Genomic DNA, 18724 nt, shown 5'->3' with positions numbered 1-18724 from the left:
AGTAAATCCGTTGGGCATCTTTCTTTGCCTTTAGACAACAATTCTGATGGCAAAAGAGCCAAACGGGACAGGCCCCAAAAAAAAAACAAAAAAAAAACAGCGCGAATGCTGTTTACCAATCCTGGCTCAGTCTGACCTCTGCTGTCCTCTGATGTCCTTCCATGACCCTTTCTCTTCTCTTCACCTCCAACCAGTTTGAGGCAGTCTGAGGTTTTTTATGTTAAAAGGGAGTTTTTCCTTTCCACTGTCACCAAGTACTGTTTATAGCATATCATCAGATAGTTGGGGGTTTCCCTCTAATAGAAACCATTCTGTGACAACTGTTGAAAAAGAAAAGTTTATTTGAACTCTTTCTGATTTCAAACTTTGAATATGGTCAAAGGTGAATATCTTCCAGAGCAGCACACAGTAAACTCAACACACTAAGAGTCAGCACATACAGAGGAGCTTAACAAAGGATGCTTGTGTCTTTAAAAAATAGAAAGTGTCACATTTCTGTGTCCTAAACAGTCTCAGATGTACCAGGTGACTTTAGATGGGTATGACTAGCAGTAAAGTTCAACATATCCAGGCTGTGTTAGCTGTTTCAATCAAACTTAAAACCCCAGTCAGAGGTTCTCAACACATTCACATTACAAGGGACATTTTGCAGGTCATTTGACTCTTCTCCTGCACAAAACGACCATTTGAATTCCAACTTCTCCCAACAGAGATGTTATCAGATAATAATGACGATAAAATCCATAATGAGCATAAAGATCTAAAAAATAAATAAATAAATCAGAAACTGGTTAAGCTCTTATTTGTGGCATAGAGCTGTAAAATAAAGATTTGAACTGCAGTTAATGATTTTCTGTCTGAGTGTGATCATTACTGCTATTTATTTCTAAGCTGATGGCTGCACATTAGAGCTTTGAGACTTTAATCTGGATCCATGGAAAAATGTCCTGCCCGGCAGGAGATCAGAGTAAATGAATGTGATTGGTTGAACACCTATTCTTGCTGTGCGTTCTGTGTTTCCAGCAGTGCGAAAGAGACTCAGGAGCAGATTCAAATTAGGTTGAAGAACATTTATATATTTTCTGCATTACCACATGAACTCAAACTCTGAACGTAACCTGCTCCAAACCAGATGATCTGTTAAGTACCAGTTACCATGATGATTTAGTGAGGCAAAAAGCAACATCTTCATGACACTAATACATTAATTTCACACTCCTAGGGTGAGTGAACACTTGACGTCGTATTGCAGGAAGCGAATAAGTCTGACAGGAAGTGGCAGAGTGTGAAGCAGTTTGAGTCGTTGGACTCCAACCAAGCATCGGATCTTCAGTCTGCAAAGCTGCATCAGAGGATGAGGAGGTACTGAAGCCAGAACACAGAAAGAAGGATGGTATCAAGATTTCAACCAAACTGAGGATTAACAAGGATTAACAAACTTTGCACTGAGAGTGCAGAGGGATGTTTTAAATGAACTCTGGAAACTGTTCTTTATTTTCTAAATACTTAGGAAATTAAATATAAATTTTATTTGACTTTCAGAACACTCAAAGACACTGTACACAGCAGAAAAATAGAAAACAAGCATAAAAACAGGCAATTTACAGAATCATAAAACAGAAAAGAGATTAAAGTAGCAGAATAGAAAAGATTATGTGGGATAAGCTATTTTGAATTTTGAGTTCATTTTGAGTTTTGAGAATTTTGAGTTTTGAGTGTAGAATTCCAAAGTCAAGGAGCAGAGAAGTTGAAAGCCCTGCTCCCCATGGTGGCAAGATGGGGGAAGGGGACAGAGAGAGAAATGGAAGAAGAGGATCTAAGACACCCTGATGAACCAAATCAGAGCGATATGGAGGGGAGAGATGATGACTAGCCTTAAATGTATACAAAAGTATTTTAAAATTGCTGCGATATTTGACTGGAAGCCAATGAAGCTGCTACAGGACAGGGGTGATGTGGTGAATAGAAGGGGTCCTGGTGATAATACGGGCAGCAGAGTTCTGGACACGTTGAAGCTTATGGATGGATTTTTGATTAAGACCAAAAAGAAGTGAATTGCAGTAGTCAATCCGAGAAGTAACAAGGCTATGAACAAGAATGGCAGTGTCCAAATTAGAAACTCCTTTAGTAACCAAGGAGCCATAACCATTAAGGAAAATAAAGATAAAGGAGGGTGCAGAAAGCTTATTATTCAACCAAAAGACTCGTACACCCTAACAATAAAACACAAAAGCTTAGTTTGTATTTGTCTATCATCCTCCTGACCCTTACTCTGATTTCTCAGACTTTTTGTCTGACTTAGTGCTCAGTTCAGATAGAATAATTACCTGAATTTAGCATCTACATGATAATGTAGATTATCATGTAGATAATCTACATTATTATCTAGCAACTTTAAACTCAAAAGGCATCTCCTAAATGGAAGTGACCACGCTCACCTTTTTAATAGCTCTTTGCTAGCTAAACGTCCCTTCTTATTTTAACAGTGCAGAAGACCATATTATAATATGCATTTGGGGACTTCAGATACTCAAGTAAGGGTTTCCATTCCATATGTCTTCAAATTCTGCTATTTTCCTTTGACTATAGTAAGTCAGTTTCTCCATTGTAATATCAGTGGCCATTTATTTCATTCATACATGAACTGAAGGCACCTGCATTTTTCTCCATGATAAGACTATCATCCCCCTGGCCTACAGGAATCCACAGTCAATTAGAGTTTACTCGAGTTGTATTGTATTGGTATATACAAGAGCACACATTTTTGCTTCACAGGATAGCTACATACCAACAATATCAGATATAGTCTAACAACAGTCTTCCAGCATTTCTTCAGTTTTGAGGAGGCCAATAGACAACAAAACGGAGTGCCTATTTCTTCTAAACATTTCCAGTATGTCAATGAAAGGAGAAAGATTTTGGAGTCACTCTGTTAATTAGAATGATCAAAATCTTTGATAAAAAAAATATTGTAAATTATGAAATTGTTGGAGTAATACAACAAGCAAAAATTACATACACGTATCAACTAAAAAGTCTTCATCAGGGATGAGAGATGTGTCTGGGATATCAGGAGACCAACTAGTCAGGGGTGACATAAGTTCACATTAACTACTTGTGTTGTAATAGCGTCATTCTCATATTCACTGACTGTGTTTGAAACTTTAAACAAACCATATTCCATTCAGCTTCTTGTAAGTTTTTTTAAATGACCAATCTCCATGCCTCCAACCATGGCAGACCTTTATCATAAGACATCAAAGTTGTAAAGAACATGGAACTATGACCTTTCTTGTTTAGATGTTCAAGTGTGAGACTCTGAAGTTGAATAAATGAAGTTTCTTAATTATGGCTATTTATAATTATAGATATTAAGGAATGTCTTAAAGACAGAAAGATCTGGATGGCCTCTAATTTTCTGCTTCTAAATTCAAATAAAACTGAGGGTATTGCACCCAGCCCTAAAAATCTTAGAAATATGGCATCTAACCAGATTCTTACTCTGGATGGCATTACCTTGGCCTCCAGTAACACTGTGAGGAACCTTGGAGCCATTTTTGACCAGGATGTGTCCTTCAATACACGCATTAAACAAATATGTAGGACTGCTTTATCTCTAAAATTAGTATTATCCTGTCTCAGAGAGACGCTGAAAAACTAGTTCATGCATTTATTACTTCCAGGCTGGACTGTAATTCATTATTATCAGGATGTCCTAAAAACTCGCTGAAAAGCCTTCAGTTAATCCAAAATGCCGGAGCAAGAGTACTGACAGGGACTGGTGAGAGAGAGAGCAGATTTCTCCTATATTGGCTTCTCTTCATTGGCTCCCTGTTAAATCCAGAATCCTGCCCTCACATTCAAGGTCTTGAATAATCAGGCCCCATCTTATCTTATAGTACCATATCACCCCATTAGAGCACTTCACTCTCGCACTGCAGGCTTGTTCCTAGAGTATTTAAAAGCAGAATAGGAGGCAGAGCCTTCATTTTTCAGGCCCCTCTTCTGTGGAACCAGCTTCCAGTTTGGATTAAGGAGACAGATACTATCTCTACGTTTAAGATTAGGCTTCAAATTTTCCTTTTTCCAAAAGCATATAGTTGCTGGATCAGATGACCCTGAATCCTCCCTTAGTTATGATGCAATGGGTGTAGGCTGCTGGGGGATTCCCATGATGCACTGGGTGTTTCTTCTTCACTCACTTTGTGTCAATAGACCTCGCTGCACTGAATCATACTTGTTATTAATCTCTGGCTCTCTTCCACAGCATGTCTTTTTCTTTGTCTCTCTTGTCTCACCCCAATCAGTCGTGGCAGATGGCCGCTCCTCCCTGGACAGGGTTCTCCTGTTAAAAGGAAGTTTTTCCTCTCCAAGTGCTTGATCATAGGGGGTCATATGATTGTTGGGTTTTTCTCTTTATGTATTATTGTAGGGTCTACCTTTAAATATAAAGCACATAGAGTTGGCCTTTGTTGCAATTTAGCACTGTATAAATAAAACTGAATTGAATTGAACTGAAGTGAATTGAAGTGAATTGAATTGAATTGAAGTTAACTATAAGAAATGCAAAAAGGTGTGATAGTCAAGTCAAGTTTATTTATAGAGCACATTTAAAAACAACCAAGGCTGACCAAAGTGCTGTACAGTAAATACAGATAAAAATACAATAGAACACAATTTCGTAATAACACCTCGCTGATAAAAATAAAATAAAAATATATAAAACAAATAAATTAAACCTTTCTAAAAGCCAATGAAAAGAGGTGAGTTTTAAGAGCGGTTTTAAAAGTTTCTAGGCTTTTGGAGAGTCTGACGTGAGGAGGTAAACTGTTCCACAGTCTGGGTGCAGCCACAGCAAACGCCCTCTCTCCCTTTGTCTTTAATTTATACCTGGGAACATCTAAAAGCATCAGGTCGGCTGACCTCAAAGATCTCCTGGGGCGATAAGTTCTAAGGAGTTCTGACAGGTAAGAAGGTAAGAAGGTGCAGTGCCATTTAAAACCTTAAAAGCCAGCAATAAGATTTTAAAATCAATCCTAAAGGCAACTGGGAGCCAGTGGAGAGAGCAGAGAACCGGAGTGATGTGGTCTCTTTTTTTTGAACCGGTCAACAGGCGAGCGGCAGCGTTCTGCACCAGTTGAAGGCGATGTAGACAGGAACGATCTAGGCCAGCATAGAGGGAATTGCAGTAGTCTAGCCGTGAAGTAATAAAAGCATGGACCACTCTTTCTAGATCGTTCCTGCAAAGGTAAGACTTGACTTTGGCTAAAATCCGCAAATGATAAAAAGATCCCTTAACTACAGAGCTGATTTGTTTATCAAGTTTAAAAGCATTGTCAAAAATAACACCAAGACTCTTAATGGAAGAAGTGCAATCGGAGGTTAGGGGTCCCAAAAAGTCAAGAGAGAAGTTGGGATCTTTAGGAAGCCCAAACACAATGACTTCAGTTTTGCTTTCATTAAGGTGTAAGAAGTTAAGAGTCATCCAAGTCTTAATGTCAGACAAGCAGGAGAGTAGCGGCTGCAAAGAAACATTGCAGTTCAACCTCAGAGGGAGGTAGATCTGAATATCATCGGCAAAGATGTGGAAGGACACATTATGTTTACGGAGCACATCGCCCAGAGGGAGCAAGTACAGAATAAACAACAGGGGGCCTAGTATGGACCCCTGAGGTACGCCACAGGTTAAAGGAGCTCTGGGAGATGACAGTTCACCAAGGTGAACAGAAAAACTCCTATTATTCAAATAGGACTGGAAAAACTTTAAGACAGTGCCCTTTAAACCGACACAATGTTGAAGGCGGGATAGCAGTATGTTGTGATCAACAGTGTCGAAGGCTGCTGTCAGGTCCAGGGTTACTAAGACAGCAGCACAACCAGAGTCAACAGTTAAAAGCAAATCATTAAAAACTCTCAGAAGGGCGGTTTCTGTGCTATGCCGAGCTCTAAAACCAGACTGGAACTGATAAAGAAATGGATGCCGAAGAAATACAGCAAACCATAACAACAATGCTCAGTGGGTAGTGGATCTAAGAGCAGACCACAGCAGCTTCCCTTAACAGGATCCAGTAACCATTATAGTGGCAGACTAAGAAAGAAAGGATATCAAACATGAAGAGGAGGACATCACCAGGCCCTGAAATGGTTCAGAGCTACTGAAGAGACCAGTACCATGCAACCGCTAGACAATAACCTGCCTCAGTACCATAGGGAAGCTCCTGGCAGGCATCATAGTGGCCAGAATGAACAGGCGCAAGGCTCAATACATGTCCAGGGCACAGAAAAGAATTGCCAGGAACACTAGAGGGGCAAAACACCAGCTACTGGTAGATAGTGCAGTCACCCAAGACTGTAAGATCAGACTGACCAACCTGTGCACTGCCTGGATTGAGTACTGTACAAGAAAAGCCTCGTTTGGAGAGGCCATGGAAAAAGAATTTTGGACTGCCTCGAAGAGATTCTGGCAAACCGTCAGGCGTCTCAGGAGGGGAAAGCGGTGCTCTACCTGCACTGTGTATAGTGCTAGCGGAGCGCTGCTGACGTCGACTGAGAAAATTGTCAGGCGGTGGAAGGAATACTTTGAGGACCTCCTTAATCCCACTGACACGTCTTCCGAGGAGGAAGCAGAGTCTGGGGATGAGGGGAATGACCCACCAATTTCCGGGGGCGAGGTCACTGAGGCAGTTAAACAACTCCTTGGTGGCAGAGCCCCTGGTGTTGATGAGGTCCGCCCCGAGTTCCTGAAGGCTCTGGACGTTGTAGGGCTGTCCTGGTTGACACGCCTCTGCAATGTTGCGTGGAGATCAGGGGCAGTACCCCTGGACTGGCAGACCGGGGTGGTGGTCCCCATCTTTAAGAAAGGGGACCGGAGGGTGTGTTCCAACTACAGGGGGATCATACTCCTCAGCCTCCCTGGGAAAGTCTATGCCAGGGTGCTGGAAAGGAGCGTTTGTCCGCTAGTCGAACCTCGAATCTAGTTTAGTTTCAGTCATAATTTGGGAACCTAAATTCTTTTAGTTTTAGTAAACTAAATACCCTAAGATTATCGTAGATTAAATCTAAAGTTGTTTCAGTTAACTAAAATATATATAAGGTTTAGAGATCATTTTTGATTGGATCACTTCCACTATAAAGAAAGCAGTGAAATGCTTCCATAACACAGATGTAGACTAGTTGGGCAAACACCCATGTATCCTAAAATATTCTTCAGAGAATAGACCTGGTCCAGCGTTCCATGACCAGGACAAAAACTGCATTGCTTTTCCTGTATCTGGGTTCAACTAACAGACCAAGTCTCTATTACAGCACCCTGCCATATATTTTCCGAGGGAGGCTGAGGAGCGTGATTGCCCTATAGTTGGATCATACACTTTGGTCCCCCTTCTTAAAGTTGGGAACTACCGGTAATAACGGTATATGGTATTAACCAATTTATGTGTGTTATCTGGCTTCATGGATAGATAAAGTTGGGTGTCATCTACAGTACATAGCAATGAATGTATATGGGTTTAGGGTATATGTTGTAATAATATATAATGTTGGATTGGACCTAGCACAGAACCTTGTAGAACTCCATTATTAACCTTCTTGTGTGAAGAGGCAGACCGTTCTCATTCCCGATGCATAACATACCCATGATTTGTCACGTCCCGAGGTGTCCCATAGGAAAGCAAAAGGTACCCTTGCATGTACCTATGATATGCGCCGGATTGTGGATGGAATCGGGCTAATTTAGTGACTTCAGGGAATAGAATGATGCTCCCGGTGGTAATACACATTCCAGCCGTGTATTCCAGCCCCAACCGTAAATCTTATTCCTTACCATAGCCTTATCTCTAACCTTAAACTGTCATGGTCCTGGGCCGTGTTGGCCCAGTATTCTTAGTTCTCTTGTATTTTTGTATTCAGTTCCCTGTTTAGACAGCTATCCTACACCAGACTCACCCACACACTGCTACCAGCATTGTAGCCCCACAGAACTGTTTTAACCAGCCTGTACACTCTGGGGTTTTCCAGTCTGAACTCAGCCACACACCACCACCATCATCAGCCAAACCATCTGAGACTGAGTGTTCTGTAACTGATGCTCCTTCTAGTAACTGTTTCATGTGCCAACCCGTTCTGTCTTTTGACATGTCCAGTGGTGCCCAGTCAGGTCCACAACCAGTGTTTAATCATTCAGTTTCTCGAGTGAGCGGTAACAAGATGGTCGCTTCCTTTGCTAAGCTAACTGAAAGACTAGGGTTAAGCGTTAAAGAGTTGCTTGATCAGGTCAAGTTTTGTGACCCACGGCAACGCATGCTTGATCCTGTTCGCTACTCCTCTGAACCTGTTGCTGTGAAAACTGTTGTGGGTGTTACTTCGTCCCTGGACTGTGTGGCTCCCCATCCAGTTCGATCTGAGTCAGCCTGCCGAGTTGGTTCACCTATGGACTATATGAAAATTGACTTTGTTTCTCAACCTGTGTTTGTCCTTCCAGCCTCGATTCTGAAAAGAACTGTCTCTGGCGTTCTTCCTTCTCTGACCTGTGTTAGACAGCACACCGTTCCTCAAGAGACAGTTGTTGATGTTGTCTGTTTTGAAACTGCTTCGGTGACTGTCCCTGAGCTAACCTCCTCCAGGACTGCTAGCGCTAACCTGGAGAGTGTTATAGCAGTGGATTTCCTAGGACCTGCTTGCTTTAAACCTAGATCTCCTAAAACTGAGTTTGGCGTCAATAACTTGGTTTTCCCAGTGTCTGTTGCTGCTCCTGAACTCTGCTCTCAAACTCCAGTTCCTGTAACCAGGGCAGCGCGGGCCCAGCTTTCCCTTGCTCCCATATCAGTTCCTCGGGAGAGGGTGGCTGAGGTCCAGCCGGTCCCTGCTTCTATCCCCAGCCTGGCAGAGGCTCCGTTCATCCCGGCACCCGTACCTGCTCCTCAGGTGGGGTTGATGGACACCCAGCCGTCGCCTGTGCCTGTTCCGGTTCCCCGGGTGAGGTCAGCCGTGACCCTGCCGACTACTGCACCCGTCTCAGTTACTCGGGTGGGAGCGACAGAGGTCCAGCTAGCTCCTGCACCTACACCGGCCCCCAGGGTAAAGGCAGCCAGAGCCCAGCTCGTCCCTGCACCCGTATCTGTTACTCGGGTGGGGATGACTAGTGTTCGGCCAGGCCTAGCACCTGTTCCTGTTCCCAGAAGGAGAGCAGCTAAGAGTCAGACACCTGCTCAACCACAAGCGCAACTACCACTACAACTGGCATTTCTGTCCATAACGCAGTCAGTAGCTCAGTTATTAGCACAGTTTCTTATTTTGTCACCAGTTCAGTCTCTAGCACAGTTATCAGCTCCATTATCAGCTCAGTCATTAACTCTGTTACTAGCTCAGTTAGTAGTTCAGCAACTCGTTCAGTCACCGCCATCCTCTGCTGGAGGCTCTTGTGAGCTCACTCAGCCAGTTGAGGACAGCGTCGTGCTAACAAAGCTTGGACGGACTGTTTGTCCTGCACAGCCCCAGCGGTTGCATCCCAAGCCGACTGCGTGCCCTGTGCAGCTACAGTTAGCGTCCCCTCAGGCAGAAATCTCTGCACCTGCTGGCTCTGCTTCTGTTCCCGCTGGGGGTTCAGGAGAACCTCTCCAGCACCTCGTCTCCGCTGGTGGTTCAGGAGGACCCCTCCAGCAGCTCCTCATCTCCGCTGGGGGTTCAAGGGAACCTCTCCAGCACCTCGTCTCCGCTGGCGGCTCTGCTCAGCCCGGCCAGCACCTCCTCATCTCCGCTGGGGGTTCAGGGGAACCTCTCCAGCCGCTCCTCGTCTCCGCTGGGGGTTCAGGGGAACCTCTCCGAGGGGCCCGTTCAGCCACCAGCTGCTCCCCCAGCAGCCTCGTCCTCGTTTGCAGTGGACGTGTCTTCATCCACGCTAGCTGCGGCCTCCGTGTCTCCGTCCACGTCGCCGTCTGGTCCAGCCTCCGCCTCTGCCACACCTGGTCCAGCTCCAGCCTGTGCTTCGCCTGGTCCGGCCTCAGTCTCAGCTCCTGCTTCACCGTCGCCTGGTCCAGCTTCGACTCCGGCTTCAGCCTCATCTTCGCCTGGCCCAGCCTCAGAGTCTTCGTCCTCGTCTGGCCCAGCCTCAGAGTCTTCGTCCTCGTCTGGCCCAGCTTCGACTTTGGCTTCTGCTCCTCCTGGTCCAGCTTCAGCTTGTGCCTCGTCTGGTCCTGCCTCGTCTGGTCCTGTGGCCACCGGGCCATGGCCAGCACGCCTAACACTGGAGAGCCGCCGCTGCCTTCCGCGCGGCCGGCCTCCTGAACTGCTCCGTCATCTCCTTCGCCGCCGCCGCTGCCTTCCGCGCGGCTGGCCTCCTGAACTGCTCAGTCCCCTTCGCCGCCGCCGCCGCTGCCTTCCGCGCGGCCGGCCTCCTGAACTGCTCCGTCGTCTCCTTCGTCGCCGCCGTTGCCTTGCGCACGGCCGGCCCCCTGGACTGTTTCCACGTCGTCGCCGTTGCCTTGCGCACGGCCGGCCCCCTGAACTGTTTCCACGTCGTCGCCGTTGCCTTGTGCACGGCCGGCCCCCTGAACTGAGCTGTGCTTTCCTTTTTGTTTTCTGTTCCGCGTCTGCGTCTCCCTCAGTTCTGTGTTGTAGTCTCCCTCTTAGCTGCGTGGATTTCCCTGTGTCTCTCTGCAAGTGTTAGTTATTGTTCCCGGTTTAGGTTTTGTATTTCTTGTGATCTGCCTTCCAGCATTAAAGCTGTGATTTTGAGTTTATCCCCTGAGTCCGTGAGTTTGCATTTTGGGTCCTCATCCTGCCTGCCACACAGCTATCATGACATAAACACAGTCTTAATCGTATTAGATAGTGTTTTCCAAAGTGATTAATGATGAGAAAGTAAAACGAAATGTACATGTGTAGATTAATTCCAAACGGTACTCGTGTTTCCTGACATTTCCGTACACATAACATAGAGACGTTTTGGGTAGCCAGAAGTGTAACATACCGACAATTTGTCACATGGCGTAATATGTTACACTTTGGGATGAGAACGTGTTGAAAGAGGACTCCCCATTTACATGAACAAACTGGAGTCACTTAGACATGATTTGTCTGTGTTGGTTCTAACCCTATTGAGGGACAACTCCCACAAGGGTTTAAATACCTGGGATTCTCCACCATTTGGTGTTAGAGCTGAAGAAGCTTCTAGGATGAGAGGTGAAATGTGTTAGATTTGTATTGTTGATTGTCATTTATGCTTAGAAATATTTACTTATATATGCTTAGAGTTTTGTGATTAGTTGTAGATTGGTAGAGGTTTTGATCCTTGATAGTCTGCAAACTTTGTGTGTATTAGACAGCACTTTGGGAGCATGAGAGGTCATACCCTGTCTTATTGTTTTATGGTAGGATTAACGTAGTTGCGTCTGTTCTAGTCTAAGTGCTCTTTGTTTAGATGAACTGCAGGACTTCCTCACCGTGTTATCTAGGATGAACCATCCAGGGTGAGGGGGAGGCTACCCTCTTCCTGACCAAGGATGTTTGACCCTTTGATCAGCAGTCCACACACACACACACACACACACACACACACACACACACACACACACACACAGGCAAGGTACTCTTTGTGTGTATGTAGACGTCATATGTTAATGAACTTATGCATATTCATGTAACCTCAATAAAAGAACAGTGGTACGGGAGAACGGACGAGAGCAACTGGGGTCAAGCGAAGGAACGGTGCCTGTCCGGTTCTCTCCCGTGCACGAGAAACATGAAGAAGCTTGCCTACTTGTGTCTTGCTTTGCAGTGTAATTATATTGCCTTCAACGTTCCAGCGGATGGGTTCAAGCTACAAACCTATCATAAATTGGTCCTTCGAGAGCCGGAGCCCTGGAATCGCATTCACCGAGGGGAGGAGGGACACGCTGAAAGACTGACGTCAGCCAGGAAGTTCCTGTGGATTCGCTGTCTGTCTTTTCTCCTCGATGAATGGCGATCGGCGGGATTCGATGCTGATATTACACGCTAAGCAACGCCAAGTAAGTTTAAGTCTTTGCCACTGTGTGCGGCAGAGCACGCGGTCACTGTGTGAGACTGCGTTGTTAGTCTTTGCCACTGTGTGCGGAGGAGCACGCGGTCACTGTGTGAGACTGCGTTGTAAGTCTTTGCCACTGTGTGCGGCAGAGCATGCGGTCACTGTGTGAGACTGCGTTGAGACAATAGGCCTAATTTTTGTTGGTTGTGAGTGAGGATATTTGTTGTTGTTGTTGTTGTGTGAGTGTGTACGGAGTAGAACACGTGGTCTGTGACACCGACTGCTGTTGTTATCATGGTTTCCTAAGCAGCCAGGAGTGTGTGGACAGGGCCAGCCCACATCAGTAGCACTTGAGATATGCTCTGGTGGATGGCTTTCCCCCCACCCCTTGCTGACACAAAATGTTAACTCTTTAGCTTGCCCTGATCGACAACAGCCTGTGTGCCAGACCATAGATTTAATTGAGGTGGATAGTTGTTAAAAGTAATCTACATTAAGCTTGTGGTTGCTCAAATTTTGTAAAATGACATATGAGGTGAAGTGATATAGATAAATATTTAAACTAATGAAGTGCATATAGGCACTTGACCTGTGTGAAAGACTTATTATGAGCCATTGTTGAGATATACAGCACACCTGTGAAGACAACTAATATGCTGAACCCTGTATGAAACATCTAATAGTACATGATGGAGAAGCTGTATTGAATATGAAAGTGTAAGACTTTGCCGCTGTGGGCAGAGCATGCAACTACTGTGTGATGTTGCGTTGCGTTTTTTTTTTTTTTCTTTTTCTTCTGAGCTGATGAGCAAGCTACACATTATCAGATCAAGAGCTGTCTGAGAACTACTCAAAGAGAGGGGAACAGAGCTCTGATAACTGTGATAACTGGAGTGTGCAGCGTTCCCGTGAGCAGTTTTCCTGCACCTTGACTCGTGTGTGTGTGTAGCATCAGCATCATGTTTTTGTTTATTTGCCTTTATTTGCCTTGTTTGTTTGCCTTTATGGTGCCTTCAACACCATTCTTCCCTCGGTTCTAAAGGACAAGCTGGTGAACTCTGGAGTGGACCATCACCTCACTACCTGGATCCTGGACTACCTCACCGACCGACCACAGTATGTGAGGACTCAGGGCTGTGTGTCGGACAGGGTCATCTGCAGTACGGGGGCCCCACAGGGAACGGTTCTGGCTCCGTTCCTCTTCACCATCTACACTGCAGACTTCTCCCACAATTCCACCCAGTGCTTCCTGCAGAAGTTCTCTGATGACTCTGCAATAGTCGGCCTCATCACTGATGGGGACGACAAGGAGTACAGAGGTCTGACCCAAGACTTTGTGGACTGGTGCCAGCTGAACTACCTCCAGATCAACGCCAGTAAAACCAAGGAACTGGTGGTAGACTTCCGCAGGCACAAGCATTCTCCACTGCAACCACTGAACATCCAAGGTATGGACATTGAGGCTGTGGACAGCTACAGGTACCTTGGTGTTCATCTGAACAATAGACTGGACTGGACTCATAACTCAGACGCCCTCTACAGGAAAGGGCAGAGCAGGCTGTACCTGCTGCGGAGACTCAGGTCGTTTGGAGTGGAGGGCCCACTCCTGAAGACCTTCTATGACTCTGTTGTGGCTTCTGCTGTCTTTTATGGTGTGGTCTGCTGGGGCGGCAGCATCTCTGCTGGGGACAGGAAGAGACTGAACAGGGTGATCCGAAGGGCCAGCTCTGTTCTAGGATGCCCTCTGGACCCAGTGGAGGTGGTGAGTGACAGGAGAACGGCGGCTAAGCTGTCATCCCTGTTGGACAACATCTCCCACCCCATGCAGCAGACTGTGACAGCACTGAGCAGCTCCTTCAGTGGGAGACTGCGGCACCCACGGTGTGGGACGGAGAGATTTCGCAGGTCTTTCCTCCCCACTGCTGTCAGACTCCATAATAAAGACTTTAACTGATCAAGCACACACATCCATACATATGCAATAATACTAAGTGCAATAATCCTTTCTGTCATCGTTGTATTTTTACTCAGTTGTATATAGTATTTGTATTTGTATTCTATTTTTATCTTATTGTATATTTATTTTATTGTATTCTACTGTATATAGTATTTTATTCTATTCTGTACAGTTGTGTACTGTATTTATTCTTATTGTATTCTAATTTTTGCCTCATAACTTTTGCACTGTCCACTTCCTGCTGTGACAAAACAAATTTCCCACGTGTGGGACTAATAAAGGTTATCTTATCTTATCTTATCTTATTTGTTTTGTTGGGTTAAAAATAATTGAATAAACTGGTGATTATATTTATGGATCACCATGGTATCATCAGCCATGTGATTTATTTATGCAGATGAAAAAGAGGAAGAATTTATATTGTAGATGAAAAATAAATCATAGGGAAAAGGTTTTGTGTTGATCAGCCAAAAACAACCACGATTTTATTTTTTGCTTTTAAGAAAGGATTGTTCACAAAAACAGAGAGAGAGATGTGTGTTGATTAAGCAGTGATGATAATAATGAACATGTCTTAGTTTGTCACTTTCAGGTGAAAAGCAGACCTGAATCAATTTTCCACATGCAGCAGTCGGAAGAAAGTTATACTTTAACATCATTGGAAACATGCAGGCCAAGTTTCTGGCTAACTTATTTACAGTGCCATGTGTTTCTCAACCTCACAAGCGAGCTCACTCCTCCCTGAAGATAAGGAATGCAGCTCCAAAGCAATAACATGATAAAGAGACAGCAGCAAGTCCTGAGCACAAAAAGTCCCAGCAAAGCAGCAGCAATGTGGATAAACAGCAGCAGCAGAAGAAAGCAAACCCATCTTCCTGTCTGATTGGATGAATTCCACGGAGGGGCGAGCAAGATGGCGGTGGCAGCATGTTGAAATGCTCAGAAAGGACTGAGTGACTCGGGCAAGCCACATGCGGCTAGCATGCTGGCTAGCGACATGAAAGAAATGGACCCTTCATGATGCGTTCAACGTGCCAGTGCTGTGGTGGGAAAGGCTCCATCATAAACACGCCCTGCGCCCTGTGCAGAGGTTCAGGCCAAGAAGAAGAAGACAATGACTTCCAAGCCCAAGAAGGTCGGCCTCAGCGTGGGCGAGCTGATTGTGAAAGCCGTGGCCGCTTCCAAGGAGCGCAACGGCCTGTCCATGGCCGCTCTCAAGAAGGCTCTGGCTGCCGGAGGCTACGATGTGGACAAGAACAAGGCCCGTGTCAAGACCGCCATCAAGAGCCTGGTGGCAAAGGGCACTCTGGTGCAGACCAAGGGCACCGGGGCCTCCGGATCCTTCAAGATGAACAAGGCTACTGAGAGCAAAGCCAAGAAGCCCGCCGCGGCCAAAGCCAAGAAACCGGCAGCAGCTGCTAAGAAGTCGCCCAAGAAGGCAGCGGCAGCACTTCAGCCACTAGCACAAAGTCAACCGCATCAGAGGAGGGACAGGACAAAGCTGAAGGAGAAACTGCCTGCTATTGGACTATTGAAGTGGCAGAGGACAATAGTGAGAGTGGTGAGAACACAAATTTTGTTATTAAATGTGGGAAATCAAAATTTGGGTTAGCAAACCTGGGGAAAACAAAACTGACTGCTTAAGTTGGAAAATTGTGAAGGAGTCTGAAACACTGCGAAAATAGAAATATATACAGAATCACAACACACAAGCAGAACATGCATTAACCCTACTAACACAAACACAAGAGAGCTTATGAAGATTAGACAACATCTTAAGCGTGAGTCTGTTTATCATCTTGTCCAAGTCACCCCATGTGATGCAAAGACCAGTGGACTCACAGCACATTAGTTAAGAAATGATTAAATAATAGCAGAGAAGTGTGTAGGAAAGGCAGCTGTAAGAACATGCTCTGCTGGATATGCAGCTCCACAGACATGCATTAGACCTGCCTAATAACACAAACACCCATGCAATGAAAATTAGCTTGTTATCTTTCATCAGTGTTAAAATAGTGTCAATTTAGCAGACACTTGTTATCAAATGCTGAATTTATCCAATGCAAAAAATTGACTCTCTAGGTTGCAGGACAACAGTTTAACTTTTGTGGGGAAAAAAGATCCTGGTTTGACCAACCAGAGATCAGACAATAAATTTATTTGTTGATATAGTAAATTGGGAGAAGCTTCCTGCTTGATTGAGCAGCACAAGTAATTTACTGTATGAGGGAAATTGTCTTTTGTGATACTATTTTGAACATGCATTTCTGTTGTCCTGTCAACTTAGTGGGTTAATAGCCGATATGCAAATTATTTGATTGGTTTTTAGATTAATGAAAGGTGACTGAATTCTAGCACGAGTGAATGGGATGTGTTGGAGTTTGTTAGAGTGGAGACTCTAAAACACTGAGTTTCCTGTTTTGATGTGCGAGTGAATCCTGTATTTAGATACACAACTCTGAATACGTCAGAACAAACGTCTTTTGTGAAGTGCATGACAGCATGTCACATGTTTTATGATGAAGGGAAAAAGGAAAAATTGAATAAAATAGATCTGTGGCTTGAATGAGTGAAGAGCACAGACCTGGTGATTAAACTCATAGCTAATATGACATTAGGGTTATGTTGTGTGTTGTGCAGTTGATGGTTGGTTTGGAGTGAATCTAGCTGATAATTCTTCTCCTGTTGTGAAGTTGATGAGGAGTTTGTGTCATGACTTAACAAGGCCTTTTTATTTTGATACTTTCACAGTGCACTGAAAGTTTGGTTTGATAATCTCTGTTATTTTTTATTTTTCATTTTTGAACAAGCACTGATTTTTGCTTGTGAATTTCTTTTCTTTGAGCAGATCTGCAAGTCGGGAATTAAAAGCGTTACACGTCGTCAAGAAAATTGTTGCAAGTGAGTTTCTCCACATTTAAAATGGGCTCAGGAGAAAGCCACTTATTTGGGACAATTAGGAAATGAGAGTCCCCCCCAAAAAGGATTCAACGAGGAAATCCAGTCTAAATTATTTTTCTTTTTGAAATAACGTCGTTTTGCTGAGCATGGAAACGAATGCGATGATAATTTCCACAATTAGCAAAAGAAGGAACCACTGAGTGAATGAGTGAGAATTTTAAAATAACTGACTGACTGACTGAACATGATTGTGTGAAGTTAACCCCCACCTGACAAAGGTGCAGATGAACCCATGTGTTTCCTTTTACAGGAGCAGAAAGATGACAGCAACACTCAAGGTTGCATGATGATTTAACCTTTTAAATGCCATTTTCTGTGTCTGTGCATTTATCAGGTGTGTTATTCATAGGCTTGTGTTGCTCACAGAGATAACTGTGACAAAGTATGCATACGCCTGCGCAAGCGCTAATATTTGCATTTTCTTTTCTTACAGCATGCCAGTTCTTCATGTGGATTGATGATGCGATTTATACCAGGACAACTGGTTGATGTTTTTTCCTACTACAGGATTTCTGGGTTTATGTGTGAGGAAAACTGTGTTTACAGGTTATGAGTGGTGATGCTGTTGCATTGTGTTGATGGGAAAATGTGATGGCTACTTTGATAATGTGAATAACATGTGTGAAATTTCCTGTGTTGAGAACTGGTGTTACTTCTTTCCACAGCTATAGATGGCTAACTTTATGGTCTTTTTATGGCACCTCTGGAACCTGTCGACCTGCGTCTGACCACCAATGGTCACTGTGTTGCTAATGTTTGTTTTTCTATGACTGCGTGTAGAGGATTCGGCAGAAGCGGACAAGTGACATGAGAAAAACAAATAAGAGATACAGTGTTTCTGGGATAGTTTGATATGGGCTCATTAGCTGGCCACTTTTGAGCCCATAGTAATATATAAGTGGAGTGACTTTGCTTAAGAGCAGTCACCGATTACATTAATGTTGCCTGAGTACATGGGATGATCCATGTCTGAGGCGACTTATGAAAATAATTGTAGTTTACTGATTTGAGAAAACCTGCACATGACACTTGTCTTGCTGATGTTGAATGCTTCTTGTTCTTATGATACAATTGTTTACAGGTATGAAGTTTGATTTTACTTCCAGATTTTGCTTTCCAGGCCATGATGGTGTGTATGCAGGCTCCTGGGAGAACCAGGTGTTAAGCAAACTTAATATGCAAAACACACTAACATTTTTATTGCAGGATTATAGGTCCAGGGTGGTGCTGCTCCAGGGGAGGAGATGCCCTGATGTTGCCTGGGATATGATCTAGCTAATCTTTTTCTTTAAGACAGGAATCCAGGTTTGGTGAGTTGACGCATGGGTGTGTCCATGCGTCAAGAGGAGGGGTCCAAGGATTAACATTAAACAATGTTTTTTATTATTGTTGCAGTGATTTGTGTGATTAGCCGTTTTATTTACAAATATTAAACCTATGCAAGTGGTGTACCCATGAGCGTGGACAATTAAGGAGTCATATATCTATATATATATAGTCAAATATCCCCCTCACAGGACGAAGGCTTGAATGAGGTGATGGGGGTTGGTGGAGGCCATAAAACTAGAGTGCTGAGAGGTCTGCAGCTTGGAAATAGCTGAGACCCATGTTGACGAACAACAAAACCAACTGGTATGTTTGAATGTCTATTCTACATACATTTGGACTCTGGTCCTATGGACAGTGATGGAAACAACTGGAAGAGACATTCATGACGCTTTGCAGAGCTTAAACCACTCTGCAGAGAGACATGTGATGTGCACACCCGGAGGAAGCACCACCAAGCTGAGATGTTTTTGAAAATG

At 44.3% G+C, this 18724-nt stretch overlaps 1 pseudogene; it reads left to right on the top strand.

Annotated features, from left to right (window-relative positions):
* Nucleotides 1–14975: 14975 nt before the first annotated feature.
* Nucleotides 14976–15608, top strand: LOC146692659 (histone H1 pseudogene; annotated as a pseudogene).
* The last annotated feature ends 3116 nt before the right edge of the window (nt 15609–18724 follow it).

This window comes from Copadichromis virginalis, linkage group LG15, assembly GCF_057382275.1.
Source record: "Copadichromis virginalis isolate Kocher_CV1m ecotype Utaka linkage group LG15, C_Virginalis_male_GT1.1, whole genome shotgun sequence".
Taxonomy (NCBI): domain Eukaryota; kingdom Metazoa; phylum Chordata; class Actinopteri; order Cichliformes; family Cichlidae; genus Copadichromis; species Copadichromis virginalis.
This window is presented reverse-complemented; position numbering and strand designations above follow the sequence as displayed.